At 38.8% G+C, this 16,290-nt stretch overlaps 1 protein-coding gene across 6 annotated transcripts in view; it reads left to right on the top strand.

Moving 5' to 3' along the window:
• Nucleotides 1-16,290, top strand: part of LOC307095111 (melanoma-associated antigen B18-like) — a 404,753-nt gene that overhangs the window by 154,159 nt on the left and 234,304 nt on the right. The window contains exon 2 of one of the 6 annotated variants that reach the window (XM_079764276.1): nucleotides 2,731-2,776. The exons of the other annotated variants lie outside the window; for them this stretch is intronic. The gene's annotated coding sequence lies outside the window, so the exon portion shown is untranslated. The remainder of the gene's footprint in view (nucleotides 1-2,730; nucleotides 2,777-16,290) is intronic. 6 annotated transcript variants of the gene reach the window in all.

Genomic DNA, 16,290 nt, shown 5'->3' on the forward strand with positions numbered 1-16,290 from the left:
CAGCAAAAGATAATTCCATTTTTATGTAACTGTATAATATTATGTGCTTATACCTATTTATTTGCTATCCATTACACTGTATTATAATTTCCTGTTTAGGGATTCTTTTCTCATGAAACTGATAGCCTCCTAAGAACAGGGAATGCATGTTACTGTTATCATTTTGATTTTATCTTCTGCAAAATTGTTGGATCAGACAAGATAATCTCCAAAATCCATGACAGCTCTAAATTTCTAGACAAATTTAATATTTGGATTTGACATTTTAGGGGATATTTATGATAAATTGCAAAGGAATTGTCTGATCTAATTTGGCCTTCAATGTGGCTGAGCTATGATTTAGGATTTGGCAGTTTACATATGTTTGTGTTTGTGTTTGAATCACATACAGTTGTCCCAATTGTCCCTAATTGTTACCAGTATCTAAGATGGAAGAGAAAATATTAAGCTTCTAGGATTGGATGGGAGCACCTAGGCTCTTTATATAGGTCTGTAAAAATGTGAAAAACTCAGTCAGCCATGTGTCTCCAAATATACATTTATCTGTTATAATTGAGATATCATATCACATTGCCATTTCTGTTTTAATCCAGATGTTCTATGTTTTATATGCCTACACTTAACAGTGCCCTTCCACCCAAGGTATTTTAAATGATAAATACTACGTTTTCTAACACCCAGTCATCCGAATACCTAATAAACTTTCCTTTTCTTAGTATTTTCAATAAACTGAAGTTATTATGTTTCTCTAAGGGAATTTTGCAACTATGGAATTAATGACAGTGCCTGAACCACCAATTTTGTTAAGGCCAAGAGCAAAAAAACAAAAGCTTTAGAAAACTAACTACTTACCTAATGAAAACAAATCAATGGTTACAGAAAGGACATTGTTATAAATGCCATAGCTCTGCTGACTAACCATCCCATTTTTCTTTTTAGAAAGAAAAAAAATCCAAGAAACTCCTTTGGGGCAGACAATTTCTTCTCTGAATTGTGCTAATACTTATTTTTAATTTTAAACTTATTGCCAGACAGTTTTTGAAACTCGCTGCCCTTAATAATTATTATTTTAAAATACCATTGTAGCCCGGCCGGCATGGCTCAGTGGTTGAGCATTGACCTATGAACCAGGAGGTCACAGTTTGATTCCCGGTCAGGGCACATGCCTGGGTTGTGGGCTCGATTCCTAGTGTGGGGCGTGCAGGAGGCAGCCAACCAATGATTCTCTCTCATCATTGATGTTTCTTTCTCTCTCCCTCTCCCTTCCTCTCTGAAATCAATAAAAATATATTTTTTAAAAGTTACCACATTAGGTCTAGATTTATTCAAAGTACTGTGGGAGCTTTGAATTAGATCTTGTCCCCTCATGTCTTCTTTTCTTCAACAACTGCCATCCCTTTATCCAGTTCATTCTCCTGACCATACCCTTTTCTGTTCCTTCCCCAAGAGCTGCTGCTTATCTCTAGAAGTCAAGGCCATTCTCCCCTTCTCTTGAAGAATCCAGAAGACAATGAAAAAATACTGGTTTCATTTTACCTTAACCTCCATCCGTTCATTCACTCAATAAATATTTATTGAGCACCTCCTATGTGGTAGGCTGTGTTCTAAGCACTTGAGATCAGGAAACAAACAAAAATGCTTGCCCTTGTGAAACTTATATGTGGTATATTTAATAATTTTCTGTATTCCCATGACAATGATGTTAAATATTTTAGTATTATATTTCTAATAACTATTTTACATATGACTCTTTGTTTCAGTTAAAAATCGTAGGTAAGTGGAACATATTTGCAGTTAAAAGATATAAATTTCAGCCCAGCCGGCATGGATCTATGAACCAAGAAGTTATGGTTTGATCCCCCATGTGGGGGAGTGCAGGAGACAGCTGATCAATGATTTTTTTCTCATCATTGATGTTTCTATCTCTCTCTCCTCTTTGAAATCAATATATATATAAATTCAAATTTAAGAGTCCCTGTTCATAATTTGACACTTTCCTGAAAGCTGACTCTTTTGTTATGCTTTTGGAAACTGAAGTGCTTGTTCCTTATTAAATAACATGCTTAGATTTATAAAATAATTAGGGGGCCATGTAGGTAGACTCTCTGTTCGCTTTAGGAATTGTTCATGTTACATTCCTGAGAGTTTGACAAGTCATTTCAGCTTCCTTTTAAACATATCTAATGATAGGAATTTCTTTATATGAAATTTATTCTAATATTTGTATTAACAGTTCTTTTCCCCACTAACTTGAAATCTGCGTTTATAAAACATTCACTTATTGGTTCTAATTCTTCTGTTAGTATCTCATGAGCTTATAATGGATTTCCTCAAGCTCTTCTTACTCAGGGGTCATTCCATGTCCCTTGTCTTTCCTGGCATGATTTCTAGATCCTGCTCATTCTGTTTATATTTCAGAATGAGGTGAAAGACTTTCTATAATTTAACATTTCTTCTAAATTATCGAGTGTGGAACTAGACATATTATCCTAGATGTGTTCTGTGTAATATAACTCTTACCACCAAATTCACAACACATATGTCCTATATGTGTGCTATATGTTCATAACTTTTCCCCCCAACAAGCCCCAGCATGCTGAACTCATTGTGAACTATACATGTATTTTATAGAAATTTTGGACTATTTTATTGTAGTGTCAAGATAAAAAGCCAGCATTGCAGTTAAATCCACAAGGTCTACAGGTGACTTTATTTTAATTATTACCATAGGGATTTGCTGTGCCAATTACCTGTTGTTCAGCCTTCACCAACCATGGTAAGTGCTGACAAGGAAATTTGTACCTTCACCTCCAGTAAAAGATGAATTATGCAAAGCAAAGTCTTTCAGCTGTACTTCATGGGTGAGGAATATTTTTACAAAATATATCCTATAAGGATAGTCTAAAATTGAAGATAACAAAGAGACCAGCCTTATTCCTGAACATGTTTTAGATGTTTATGACCATCTTAATCTCATGTTCTAAAGGTAAAGCCAGGTTTTGAAGACCAAAATCAGAAGAATCCTGATGGAACAAGAAATGGCTGAGTAGTTCATTATTTTAAAAAAAGATTCTCTTTAAAGAAGATGAACTGAGTGTCTTAGTTCAGGTTGCTATAACAACAGGCCATAGTCTGGATGGCTTAGAAACCACAGCATTTATTTCTCACATTTCTGGTGGCTGGGAAGTCCAAGATTAAGGCACAAGCAGATTTGCCGTCGGGTGAAGGCCCCCTTTCTGGTTCTTAGACGGTATTCCGTTTGCTATGACCTCACATGGAGACAGTGAGATAGTGCTCTAGGGATTCTTTTATATGAGCACTAGTCCCATTCCTGAAGACTCTACCTCATGACCTAATCACTTCCCAAAGGCTTCATCTTCTGATACCATTACATTGGGGGTCAGGCTGCAACATATATATTTATGGGGGTGTGCACAGACATTCAGTTCATAATACATAGTGCATTGAACACCACTAAATTGTGTTTCTAATGGTCTTCAAAATGTCAAGGCCAAGAAGAAAAATTAAACTTTAAAACTATAGACAACCATCATTAAAAAGTATCCATGTTATCGGTTATAGGCAACAGAATGAAAGCTACATAACTTGGCCTGGCTGGTGTGGCTCAGTGGTTGAGTGTCGACCTATGAACCAGGAGGTCACGGTTCGATTCCTGGCCAGGGCACATGCCCAGGTTGTGGTCTCCATTCCCAGTAGGGGGCATGCAGGAAGCAGCCAATCAATGATTCTCTCTCATCATTGATGTTTCCATTTCTCTCTCCCTCTCCCTTCCTCTCTGAAATCAATAACAATATATATATTTTAAAAAGCTACATAACTCTGCAAAATAATTATCTACTCATTCATGTATAAACTGTATTAATCTGCAATTGAACAAACCACCACACTCTGAATTATATCACAGAACTCAATATAATTGTGTGTGTGGGTAAGTGGCAATGTCAGTGTTAGTCTTTTTATCCTTGTATTAAAAAGTTCAAAATATCAAACACGTTCTATGAAGATACATCTATATAGGTCAGTCCTGTGGGCATAAAGTTCTTGTAACCTCATGATTAGTCCTGAACTAGATCTCCATGGCTTTCTATTCGATGGCTGATATACAGAGGGACAGATTTTTTTTCTAAAGAAGACAGGCACTTTTTTCTTGTCACCCAAGAGTAGCACTTGATATGCAAGAGGAGAGTGAGGGCGATGAATGGGTTAGGATGGTAGCATTCCTCTCACTTGATCTGAGAGATTTTTTGAGATCTGACTTTGTTATAAAACGAAATAAGAACATAAAAATTCAAGCAAAATAGTAAATAATAATCTAAAATATTGAATCAACTTAAATTGCCACCAGAATTCATCAGTATTAATACTTGGGGAATCATTACAGAAATCTGTTTTATACATATGCTGATAGAAAAATGATAGAATTTTATAAAATTTGGATCATATTGTAAATACAAATTTAAATCTATTAAATTTGATTTGATTTATTTAATCAAAGACAAAAACACAAAGTAAAATTGAATCTATCATTTGTATTCCAGTTCCTAAAATATCAATTTAAGACTTAGATAAATGATACCTATATTTTTTCTAAGTAATTTATTGTTTCAGGTCTTATATTTAGGTCTTTGATCCATTTTGAATTAATTTTTGTACATGGGGATAATCTGTAATCCAGTTTCATTAATTTGCATTTGGCTTTCTAGTTTTCCTAGCACCATTTCTTGAAGAGACTATCTTTACTCCATTGTGTATTTCTGGCTCTCTTGTAGAAAATTATCTGTCCATATGCATGTGGTTTTACTAGTATATCTGGGATCGCTATTCTGTTCCATTGATCTGTGTCTGTTTATCTGCCAATACCATGCTGTTTTGATTAGCATAGCTCTGTAGTATAATTTGAAGTCAGGTAGTGTGATACCTCAAGCTTTGTTCTTTTTCTCAGGATTGCTTTGGCTATTCAGGGTCTTTTGTGGTTCCATACAAATCTGATGATTTCTCATTCTATTTCTTTAAAAAATGACATTGGGATTTTGATGGCTATTGCATAATATAAAAGTGACACTTGTGAACACCAATAGCAGTGTGGTGGTTGTGAGAGGGAATGGGGTGGAGTATGGAGGGGATCCTAATATGCAAAGACAGGAGACGATTTGACTTTGGGTAGTGGGCACTCAGTGCAATATATAAATCTCGTAATATAGAAACCCACACCTGAAACCTATATGGTTGTATTAACCAATGTCACCCCAATACATTTAATAAAAAAGGGAAAAATAAGGAAGTTTTTAATTAGACAACTAAAGAAAAGAGACTTAGACAAAAGATGATATAAAGCAAATAATTTGCCTCCATTGTGGTAGTTAGCATTCTTAAAATTTATTTCACCTTTTGATTTTTGTTGTGCATATATTTTTAACTTTGCCAAGATTTACAGTAAGTTTTTAACTTACACACCGCTTTTACAAACTAACCTTTAATCTTCACAATCACAAGCAAACTTATTAACATTTATTATATTTACAGATGCTTGATATTTAAACAAATTGGAACAAATTCTGTAGGTAAGAAGGAACTCTTTAGAATTCTCAATCCCTTGCCCATTCACCACTGGATTTTATTTTTTTGAATTCCCAGAAAGCTTCATAGTGAATAAATGCATAATATTAATATAGAATGGAATCAACACTGTGGGAGGCCAGAAATAGTTTTGAATTCTGTACCAATCCCCCAATCACAATAAGTATTTGATAACTAGCTTAAAGGCAGAATTATTTGAATACCAAGTTACCTGCATACAGACTTCCTTATGTTCCTTCCATTTGTCTAGGGCCGTGGTAGGCAAACCGCGGCTTGTGAGCCACATACGGCTCTTTGGCCCTTTGAGTGTGGCTTTTCCACAAAATACCACGGCCTGGGCGAGTCTATTTTGAAGAAGTGGCGTTAGAAGAAGTTTAAGTTTAAAAAATCTGGCTCTCAAAAGAAATTTCAATCCTTGTACTGTTGATATTTGGCTCTGTTGACTAATGAGTTTGCCGACCACTGGTCTAGGGAGTAGTTTTCAAGTAATTGTTACAATTTATAATATTTTACATATTACGTTGTAGGCACAAAACATGTATGTTGAACTCTATTAGAGGTTGAAAGGATTTTTAAGGGTAACTTTTACCTTAATATGACTCTTATCTTTCACATGTATTAATCTCCAAGTTAAGATGCCACAGTTCTATATAACAGTGAATATGTAGTATATACATATATGAACACACATGTTTATGTATGTGTATAGTGTGTGACATATATGTTTGTGTATATATGTGTGTGTTTGTATGTGTTTGTGTGTATGTGTATATATGCAGAGTAATTGCCCTGGTCATTTAAGCTGGGTTCTATATTTATTTTAATGTTCCCCATCTGTTCTTTTTATCTCTTGTTTTCTTGAAATTTTATAAAGTAGTTTTATAAAAAGTATCTTGAGGAGTGGACTTCTTTAATGTTTAAACACATCTTTCTTTTGCTGATCTTCTTAAATGTGTCCAGATTGATCTTCAGAACTTGTAAACAGTGTTCAATTGCCCTCTGGCATTAACTACTCATGTGGAGAATCTGAGGCCTTATACATGTTCCCCTTGATAGGTGACATGATTTTTCTGCCTGAATACCTGAAGAATTATTTATTTGTATTTGAAAGGTTATAGAACCTCTTCAGAATTTTGCTAGTGTGACTTTTTGACTTTAAGATTCTATTATTCACTTTTACATTATATTTCTAATAGTCATCACTGAGTACAGGTTTATGTTTGAATTACTGGATTCCTTATTTTTGGAATATCAGTTATCCATCTGATTTGCTTTTCAGACCAGGAATCTGTGGCAGGTGGCAGTTACTCTCTGTATATTTGAATATCAGATAATGAAATTGTTTTTTTTTTTTTTTGGCTCTTTTAACATAGGAATGGCAACTTGGTTAGATTTAAAATGTTAAATCTCACATTTTTATTGCTTTTTTGCTACATGTAAATAATCAGACATATACAACAGTAGAGATAATAGTTTGATGGACCTCAAGTATCTATTATTTGGCTTAAAGATATCATATATAACTGATGTTGCAGGTTCAGAGAGAAAAAGTGCTCCAACAGTCGACTTTTTCCCCCCTGCAATCATTCTCCATTTGGAGGTATTGACGGTATTTTCCAGGTTTTCCTTTACTCATTTTCTACCACACAGCGCCCTAATTTTTTGGCTAGAATGGCATTGCCCCTAAGTGACTTTTCTTCAGTCTGTAATTCATATTCATTTGAAACTTTCCTAGTTCAACATCTAAGGAAGAATGCTCATTATTTTTATTATCCCTTTGGTCATAAAGATCCCCCTTTCACCTTATTTTTATGCTGGCTCATCTAGCTAGAATATCCTCTATACCTAAATAATCTATGATGACTATACATTTTTCATCAATGGAATGAATTCATACATGCGCTTGCGTGCGTGCATGCGCACGCTCGCGTGCACACACACACACACACACACACACTGTATGGGAAAGTTTTGTGTACTTCAAGAAAGCAACTAAAACAAAAAGTTAAGAGCCAAAGATAAACTGGGGAAATATTTCCTGCAAATATGATAGATTTAGGGCAAGTCCCAACCTAAGCACTACTGACTTTTTTTTAAAGACTTAATCATAATAGATTTATTTATTTTTTTATTAAAAAATTCTTTATTGTTGAGAGTATTATAGATGTCCCCCTTTTTTCTCCCATTGACCCCCCTCCACACAGTTCCCGCTCGACCTCAGGCCTTCACCACCCTATTGTCTGTGTCCATAGGTAAGGCATATCCTATATAATAAATAGGTAATATGCAAATTGACCCTCACACCCTCACAAGATGGCTGCCTACGACCAGGCTGGCAGGGGGTTAGTGAGGGACGACCAAACGACTAAACAAGCAGGCTACGTGGGGTGACCAGGCTGGCAGGGGAGTTAGTGAGGGACGACCAAATGATTGAATAAGCAGGCTGTGTGGGGCAAACAGGCTGGCAGGGGGGTTAGTGAGGGACGACCAAACAACTGAACAGCAGGCTGTGTGGGGCGACCAGGCTGGCAAGGGGGCCATGAGGGGTGACCAGGCCAGCAGGGGGGGGAAGTTGGGGGCTACCAGGCCAGCAGGGGGGCAGTAAGGGGTGACCAGGCTGGCAGGAGGGGGCAGTTAGGGAAGATCAGGCCGGCATGCAGAGGCAGTGAGGGGTGATCAGGCTGGTGCAGGGGGGCAGTTAGGGGCGACCAGGCAGGCAAGCAGGTGAGCTATTAGGAGCCAGCAGTCCAAGATTGTGAGAGGGATGTCCCCCAAGGGGTCCCGGATTGGAGAGGGTTCAGGCTGGGCTTAGGGGACCCCCCTCCCATGCACGAGTTTCGTGCACTGGGCCTCTAGTATACATATAAGATCTTTGGTTAATCTCTTCCTGCCTCCTCCTTCCCTCTTCCCTCTGAGATTCCTCAGTCTGTTCCATGTTTCCATGCCTCTGGTTCTATTTTATTTATCAGTTTATTTTATTTATTAGATTCCTCATTTGTTTATTTTGACTTTTAAATTCAATTGTTGATAGCTATGTATTTATTGCCATTCTATCAGTCACATTTTTTATCTTTTTTCCTCCTCTTCCTCTTCCTCCTCTTCCTCCTCCTCTTCCTCCTCCTCCTCCTCCTCTTCCTCCTACTCTTATTTCTCCAGACTTTCCTTCAATATTTCCTGTAATGCTGGTTTGCTGGTGATGAACTCCTTTAGGTTTTTTTTTTTTTTTTTGTCTGTGAAGATCTTTATCTGACCTTTAATTCTAAATCATAGCTTTTCTGGGTATCAGCCACAATCCCTGCTGGTTTTTATAGCCTGTAGTTACACGGACTTCTCTTCCAAGTTCTGGAACCCTGGGCTGGGAGCCTGGTGTGGGGCTGAGACACCTTGCTCCTCATGGGAGGCCTCCACTGCCCAGATATCCCTCCTGATTAAAAAAAATAATGCCATACATGGGTGTTGGACCAGCCCATTCCATGCCTCTGCCCTTCCTCCAAGTCTCTATGTGCTTTCTTCTTTACTTCTCTAGTTGTAGGACTTCCATTCAGCCATATTTCAGGTGGTTCTAAATGATGGTTGTTCTGTATTTTAGTCATAATTTTGATACGATTGTGCAAGGCGTGAGTACCATGTTTACCTTTGCCACCATCTTGGTTCCTCCAAGACTATTGACATTTTGAATTAGATCAGTTTTTGTTGTGGGTCCAGTATTATACATTGTAGGATGTTTAGTAGCATCCTTGGTCTCTACTAACCAGATGCCAGGAGTATACCCTGAGTTCAGATAAACAAAAATTACTCCAGACAATGCCAATATCCCCTGTGGGGTACAAAATCCACCCCAATTTAGAACCACTGATTTAGGCCTAATCCCCTTTATTAGACTATTCTGTTATATTAGCTTATGTAGGGTCTCAACATAAAATGTTTATTTTCACTCACATCACAGTTATTTGCAGGTCCGTTGGCTTTTTTTTTTTTTAAAAGCTTTTCCCCAAGGAAGGACATCTCAGATGCCTTCCAATCTAGGAGTGATACATGACTTCTGCTCCTATTCCAATTGATCATGTAGCAGTCATATCACCCCAATCTAAGTGCAATTAAGATTGGGAAACAGACTTCTTGTGTACACAGGAAAATAATGGTGTGGTAAACCAATCTCATTGCCATTGCAAAGCGTATCTTATCTGAAAAGGTCCCTGTATTGGGGCAAACAGGCTGGCAGGGGGATGTTTTAAAATAATTTTAAAATATTTAGTTTTCAACATCCCGTGTGAAAATTATAAAACCTATAGAGCTGTAATTCACTAGGGAAATGTAAATAAATAATAAATGTATTAAATTGTTCAAGCTAGCTAATCAAAGGAAACATTAAAATTATTTTCTCCTATAATATTGACAAATATTAAAAAATATTAATACGCAGAGCTGACATGGTGATGAGGATAAAATAAGAGCATTTTCATATATTGTTGATAAGGTGGTGAATTATTAAAAACTTTGTGGTAAAACATTGTCAGTATATATCACAGACTTTATAATGCTCATACATTTTTATTGAGATATAATTGATGTATAATATTAAATTAGTTTCAGGTATACAACATAATGTTTTGATATTTGTATATATTGCAAAGTAATCACCATAATAAGTCTAGTTTACTTCCATCACCACACATTGTTATAATTTTTTTCCTTGTGAGAGAACTTCTAAGATTTATTATCATAACAACTTTCAAGTAAACAATATAGTATTATAAACTATGACCACCATGCTGTACATTATACCCCCAGGACTTGGTATTCTATAAGTGTAAGTATATACCTTTTAATGCTCATACTTTTAATTCAGTTATGCCACTTGTAGAAACCTATACTATGATAAAGAGGAAATCAGATATATAAAATTTAAGTGGAATGAAATTTTTATTAAAGCAATGTTATAGAAATAAATACAGGAAGTAACAAATATATGCAAGACTCAGGGAATGAGTAAAAACTCTCAGATTTCCCTCCTTCCACCTCTTAAGTTCTAATCAACTGAAAATAGTTACAGGGAATCACATTTTTAGCTTTATTGTAAGAAAAGCTGGATTGGAGAATAGGCCAGTGCCTCTGGCCTCTGACCTTCATCTCCTAACCTAGGTCTTGGGACCTTCTTGACAAAGTAATTAAATTAGTAGGTCAAAGGGGATGGAATGAAGCTGTCAGACACCTGGGATGGGCCTGCCAGAAGCTTGGCGGTAGGTGGTTTAATGGACAGAGAGAGATAGACTGTGGCTTGTCTTGCTTTCAAGCATGTAATATGGACTAATGGGCTTCAGGCTCCAAGCAGGCTGTGTTCAGATAATCCATTTCTTTTTCTAAAAGTGAGAAGTGGATAAGTGGATGAAAGGTCAGAAGTTTCTTGGTGATACTGTCCCCTTTTAGATGATGAGGCAGAAATTTTCCATAGAGTCTAATAAAATTTAGGGGATGTGAGTTTGGTCACTAGCATAGGTAGACCATAAACCTAATTCCTACATGCACAGAGTAGCTGAAGATAGACTAATGCCAATTAAAGGTGGCATCAGATCAAGGGTTCAAAGATGGAGCAAGGGCTAGGGAAATGATCACATTGAATATAAGGACCTGTTCAGTTGTGGGTCTGTTGGATAAGAAAATTACCAAAAAAACCCCACACCACACCTCTAAAGCAGTGGTTCCCAGAGTGGGGCACATGCCCCACAGGGGGGCAATTGGAGAATGAGTTATTAACAGTGAATTTTTGCATTTCTTATTGTTCTATGGGTCTCATATACAGTATATAAATATACACTGAGTGGCCAGATTATTATTATCTCTGAACGCATAATAATCTGGCCACTCAGTGTGTGTGTGTGTGTGTGTGTGTGTGTGTGTGTGTGTGTGTGTATTAGATATATATTAGAGGCCCAGTGCATGAATTCGTGCATGGGTGGGGTCCGGCCAGCCTGGCCAGGGGGCGGTTGGCTGGCCTGCCTGCTGGTCGAACTCCTGGTTGAGGGGACAATTTGCATGTTAGCCTTTTATTATATAGGATATACACTGAGTGGCCAGATTATTATGCGTTCAGAGATCATAATAATCTGGCCATTCAGTGTATATTGTGACATATTTATGATTTCAGTCCTCTATTATATATTTTGAAACGTTACTTGCTATTTTTCACATCACTTCACATTATTATTATTATTTTTTTAAACAATTTCTTAGTACTTCTTCAGTACTTCCACTGTCCTTTCGTTCTTTTATTTTTCCTCTTTCGTGGACGCCATGTTCTTTGGAAGGTTGTTTAGACCAAGTTAATGGCCTTTTAGGCTTCCTACATGTGAATAGGAGTTCACTTTTTGAATAATAAGAATTATATGTCACGGGGCGGGGCATCAGGATTTTAGAGATGCTTAGGTGGGGCATGGCAAACAAAGGTTGGGAACCACTGCTCTAAACCTTACTGAGAGTCACTTCTGAATGAGTCTGATGTAGGTGTCTACAGTTTGCTGGTAATTGAGAACAAATGGCTACATAGTGAGTTAAGCTAGGAACTGATATATATAAAATTGGCAGAGAGAATTCACCGATACCGATTATACTTTATAAGTTCCATGACTGCTTTCTAATATTTCTGCTCCTCCTTCACTGCTGATCTGACAACTGTAACAGTCTGTTTCCAGCCTGGTATTAACTTTGCTTCAAATTGAAGCTTTCATTTTATGTGTATAACCTTTTTGTAATATATGCTGAGTGAGTAAACACATTTCAGAGGGTTCCTGTTTTAATAGCTATACTCTGTGAGAGCTAGTTTTGTGTCTTAATGAGTTTTGTTTTTGTGTATGATGGGGTTTAGATATGGCCTAGAGCAGTAATTCTCTAAGTGTGCTCCATGACCAGCTTCATCAGCATAACCAGGGAAACCATATTCTTAGGCTCCATCCCGGATATAATGATTCAGGAATTCTGGAGGTGGGGCCCAGTGCTCTGTTTAACAAGCCCTGGAGGGAACTGTGAGGTGTGTTCACGTCTGGGAACCACTGGACTACAAATAGCTTTGCTACTCAAAGCATGGTTGGTGGAATGCCATAGGGATTATGGGAATGCTTGTTAGAAATCCAGAATCTTGGGCCATGCTCCAGAATTGTGGAATCGGACTCTTCACTTTAAGATCCTCTGGTGATTCTCATGCACTTTACAGTTGGACAAGCCCTGAGACCCACCCTCAGGATCTACTTATTAGACTTCATTTGATTTTGGATGGGACCCATGCCTTGCTTATGTTTTTTCAATGCTTTATTGAAGGATAATGCACATGCACTATACACACTGAATGCCATCTCAAGTGCTGGTATTTTTCAAATCTTCCCCAACTGATTGTAATGTGTAGCCAGGGTTGAGAGTACCCATATTGGAGGGGAGGAGGGTGGACCATGAAAACCTTATGTTCTTAATAGCTTCCTTTCCTTTCCTTTCCTTTCCTTTCCTTTCCTTTCCCTTTCCCTTTCCCTTCCTTTCCTTTCCCTTTCCCTTTCCCTTTCCCTTTCCCTTTCCTTTCCTTTCCTTCCCTTTCCCTTTCCCTTTCCCTTTCCCTTTCCCTTTCCCTTTCCCTTTCCCTTTCCTTTTCCCTTTCCCTTTCCCTTTCCCTTTCCCTTTCCCTTTCCCTTTCCCTTTCCCTTTCCCTTTCCTTTCCCTTTCCCTTTCCCTTTCCCTTTCCCTTTCCCTTTCCCTTTCCTTTCCCTTTCCCTTTCCCTTCCTTTCCTTTCCTTCCCTTTCCCTTTCCCTTTCCCTTTCCCTTTCCCTTTCCCTTTCCCTTTCCCTTTCCCTTTCCCTTTCCCTTTCCCTTTCCCTTTCCCTTTCCCTTTCCCTTTCCCTTTCCCTTTCCCTTTCCCTTTCCCTTTCCCTTTCCCTTTCCCTTCCTTTCCTTTCCTTCCCTTTCCCTTTCCCTTTCCCTTTCCCTTTCCCTTTCCCTTTCCCTTTCCCTTTCCCTTTCCCTTTCCCTTTCCCTTTCCCTTTCCCTTTCCCTTTCCCTTTCCCTTTCCCTTTCCCTTTCCCTTTCCCTTTCCCTTTCCCTTTCCCTTTCCCTTTCCCTTTCCCTTTCCCTTTCCCTTCCCTTCCTTTCCTTTCCTTTCCCTTTCCCTTTCCCTTTCCCTTTCCCTTTCCCTTTCCCTTTCCCTTCCCTTTCCTTTCCCTTTCCCTTTCCCTTTCCCTTTCCCTTTCCCTTTCCCTTTCCCTTTCCCTTTCCCTTTCCCTTTCCCTTTCCCTTTCGCTTTCCCTTTCCTCCCCTCCCCTCCCCTCCCCTCCCCTCCCCTTCCTTCCTTCCTTCCTTCCTTCCTTCCTTCTTTCCTTCCCTTCCATTTCCTCTCTCTCTCTTTCTTTCTTTCATTCTCTCTTTTATTTCTTCTTTCCTTCCTTTCTTTCGTTCTTATTTTTAAAATATATTTTTATTGATTTTATAGAGGAAGGAAGAGGAAGAGAGATATAGAAACATCAATGTTGAGAAAGAATCATTTATTGGCTGCCTCCTGCACACCCCCTACTGGGGATCGAGGCCACAACCCAGGCAAGTGCCCTTGACTAGAATAGAACCTGGGACCCTTCAGTCCTCAGGCTGATGCTCTATCCACCTAGCAAAACCGGCCAGAGCTTTGAGGATTCCTTTCTTGAAGGTGCCAAGGATTTGAAAAATTGGAGTACCCATATTGGAGTACCCATACTCCAATATGGGTACTCTCAACCCTGGCTACACATTAATATTTAGGGAAGAGTCTAGATTAAATTGGGCTGATCCCCGAACAGGTGCAAAGGGACCTGCTTAATAAACGAAGTATTTCCATGGCATCAACATAGTTATATGTTTTATAGACAAATGAGTATGATTTAGTTTGCATTCCTGAAGCACAATTTCTCTGTTGCCCCAGATGTTAATTAGCAATGCTACAAGTGAGGGCGCCAATCTGAAAATCTGGATGAAAAACGAAAGTATTTGTTCAGAATCAAAAATATTTGTGGCTCCACTGGCTGAAATGGTGCAAAATGCTGTGCTGTTTAGCCTATTTTCCACAGACAATAAGCACCAGAAAAGCAGTCGAGATTATGCTGCCTAGGCACATTGAACAAAGAGCAGCAGTAATCTAATTTATGTGGTTAACACAGTGCCCCTGAGGGGCATTTGAGATCTTGCTCCCTGCCACTGTCCCCAGTGCTCAAAACAATCATAAAAATTCTCCACGGGTTTGGACATTTCTTTATTATTTTTTAAAATTCAGATAGGAAGGGAGAAGGAGAAGGAGAGAGATAGAAACATCAATGATGAGAGAGAATCATTGATCAGCTGCCTCCTGCACGCCCCACACTGGGGATCAAGCCTGCAACTAAGGCATGTGACCTAACCGGGAATCAAACCGTGACCTCCTGGTTCATAGGTCGACCACTGAGCCACGCCGGCAGGGCTGGACATTTCTTACATTGAAATTTACTTGGCATAGTATGGCAGGACTTTGAAGAAGCCCACCGAGGACCACCCTGCAGATTTGAACCTGGTGCTAGGTACAAGCAAGAGCCCATTGTGCCCCATCAGCTCCCCACTCCACATTGGGTGGACTTGGGTGAGTTTCTTAGGAATTACAGGCCTTCTTGCTTTAAGTTGCAGGGCCATGACTTGAAAATCCTTGATATGGATAAGATTTGAGATAACCCAGATAAAAGAAAAAAATTGGGTTGCTGCTTTTCATTTTGGTTTTCACTTAGATTACTTGTTAGTCTGAACAAATCTTTGCTCGTTCAATGAGAGGCTGAACTCTCTTTAACTCTGAAAGATCAAGGACCCTTGCTTCCCCAACCTGAATAGCCAATGGGATGATGATAGTTGTTGAGAGCCCCAAAATCCGAGGTGGCAGAGATGGGTGCTATGAGGTATCCATTGCAGTAGCACAGCCAATCCCAAAGAAGCCAGCAGAAGCCCTGGCTAGAAGGGCTTGCCTCTGAGAGAGGGGCCTGAGAGAGGGGCTGTGCCTTGGAAAATTCCAGTGGTGTCCTGTAAGCTCTCACTGGCCCTTTTTCAAGTATTCTTAAGTGACTAAGAATCTTCCTGGGGTTGCCTGAGGGAAAGTTCTTCCAAGGTGTAAAGCAGTCATGCAGGGATATTCACTGCATTGGCTCATCTGGACATGTGCATGTAAAGGCTGTTTTTTTGTCCTAGAAGTTTGTTTAGACTCTACAGATATCAAAATTACATGGGAAATTGTGCCTCTGTGGTCGATGAGCCCCATGACAATAATTAAATATTAAAATGGCCAAAATGAGGATCCTTTAACACTTCTAAATTAATCTTTTGTGTGCAGAGTTAGAAAAGGCTGGCTATGAAATTAAGCAAAAAGAATGCCGAGCATATTTAATTGGTCTCTCAAAGCTTGAAAAAAAAGATTTAGATAAATTGGTCAATCTATGATATCATTTCTATGTCAACCCAATTCTTTGAGGTATTAAAAATGGCTGTCCTGCCTGGCTGGCATGGCTCAGTGGTTGAGCATCCACCTATGAACCAGGAGGTCACAGTTCGATTCCCGGTCACGGCACATGCCCAGGTTGTGGGCTCAATCCCTGATCATGCAGGAGGTAGCCAATCAATGATTCTCTCTCATCATTGATGTTTCTATCTCTCTCTCCCTCTCTGTGCCTCTCTGA

This window comes from Cnephaeus nilssonii (genome assembly GCF_951640355.1).
Source record: "Cnephaeus nilssonii genome assembly, chromosome: X".
In the NCBI taxonomy this organism is placed as follows: Eukaryota; Metazoa; Chordata; class Mammalia; order Chiroptera; family Vespertilionidae; genus Cnephaeus; species Cnephaeus nilssonii.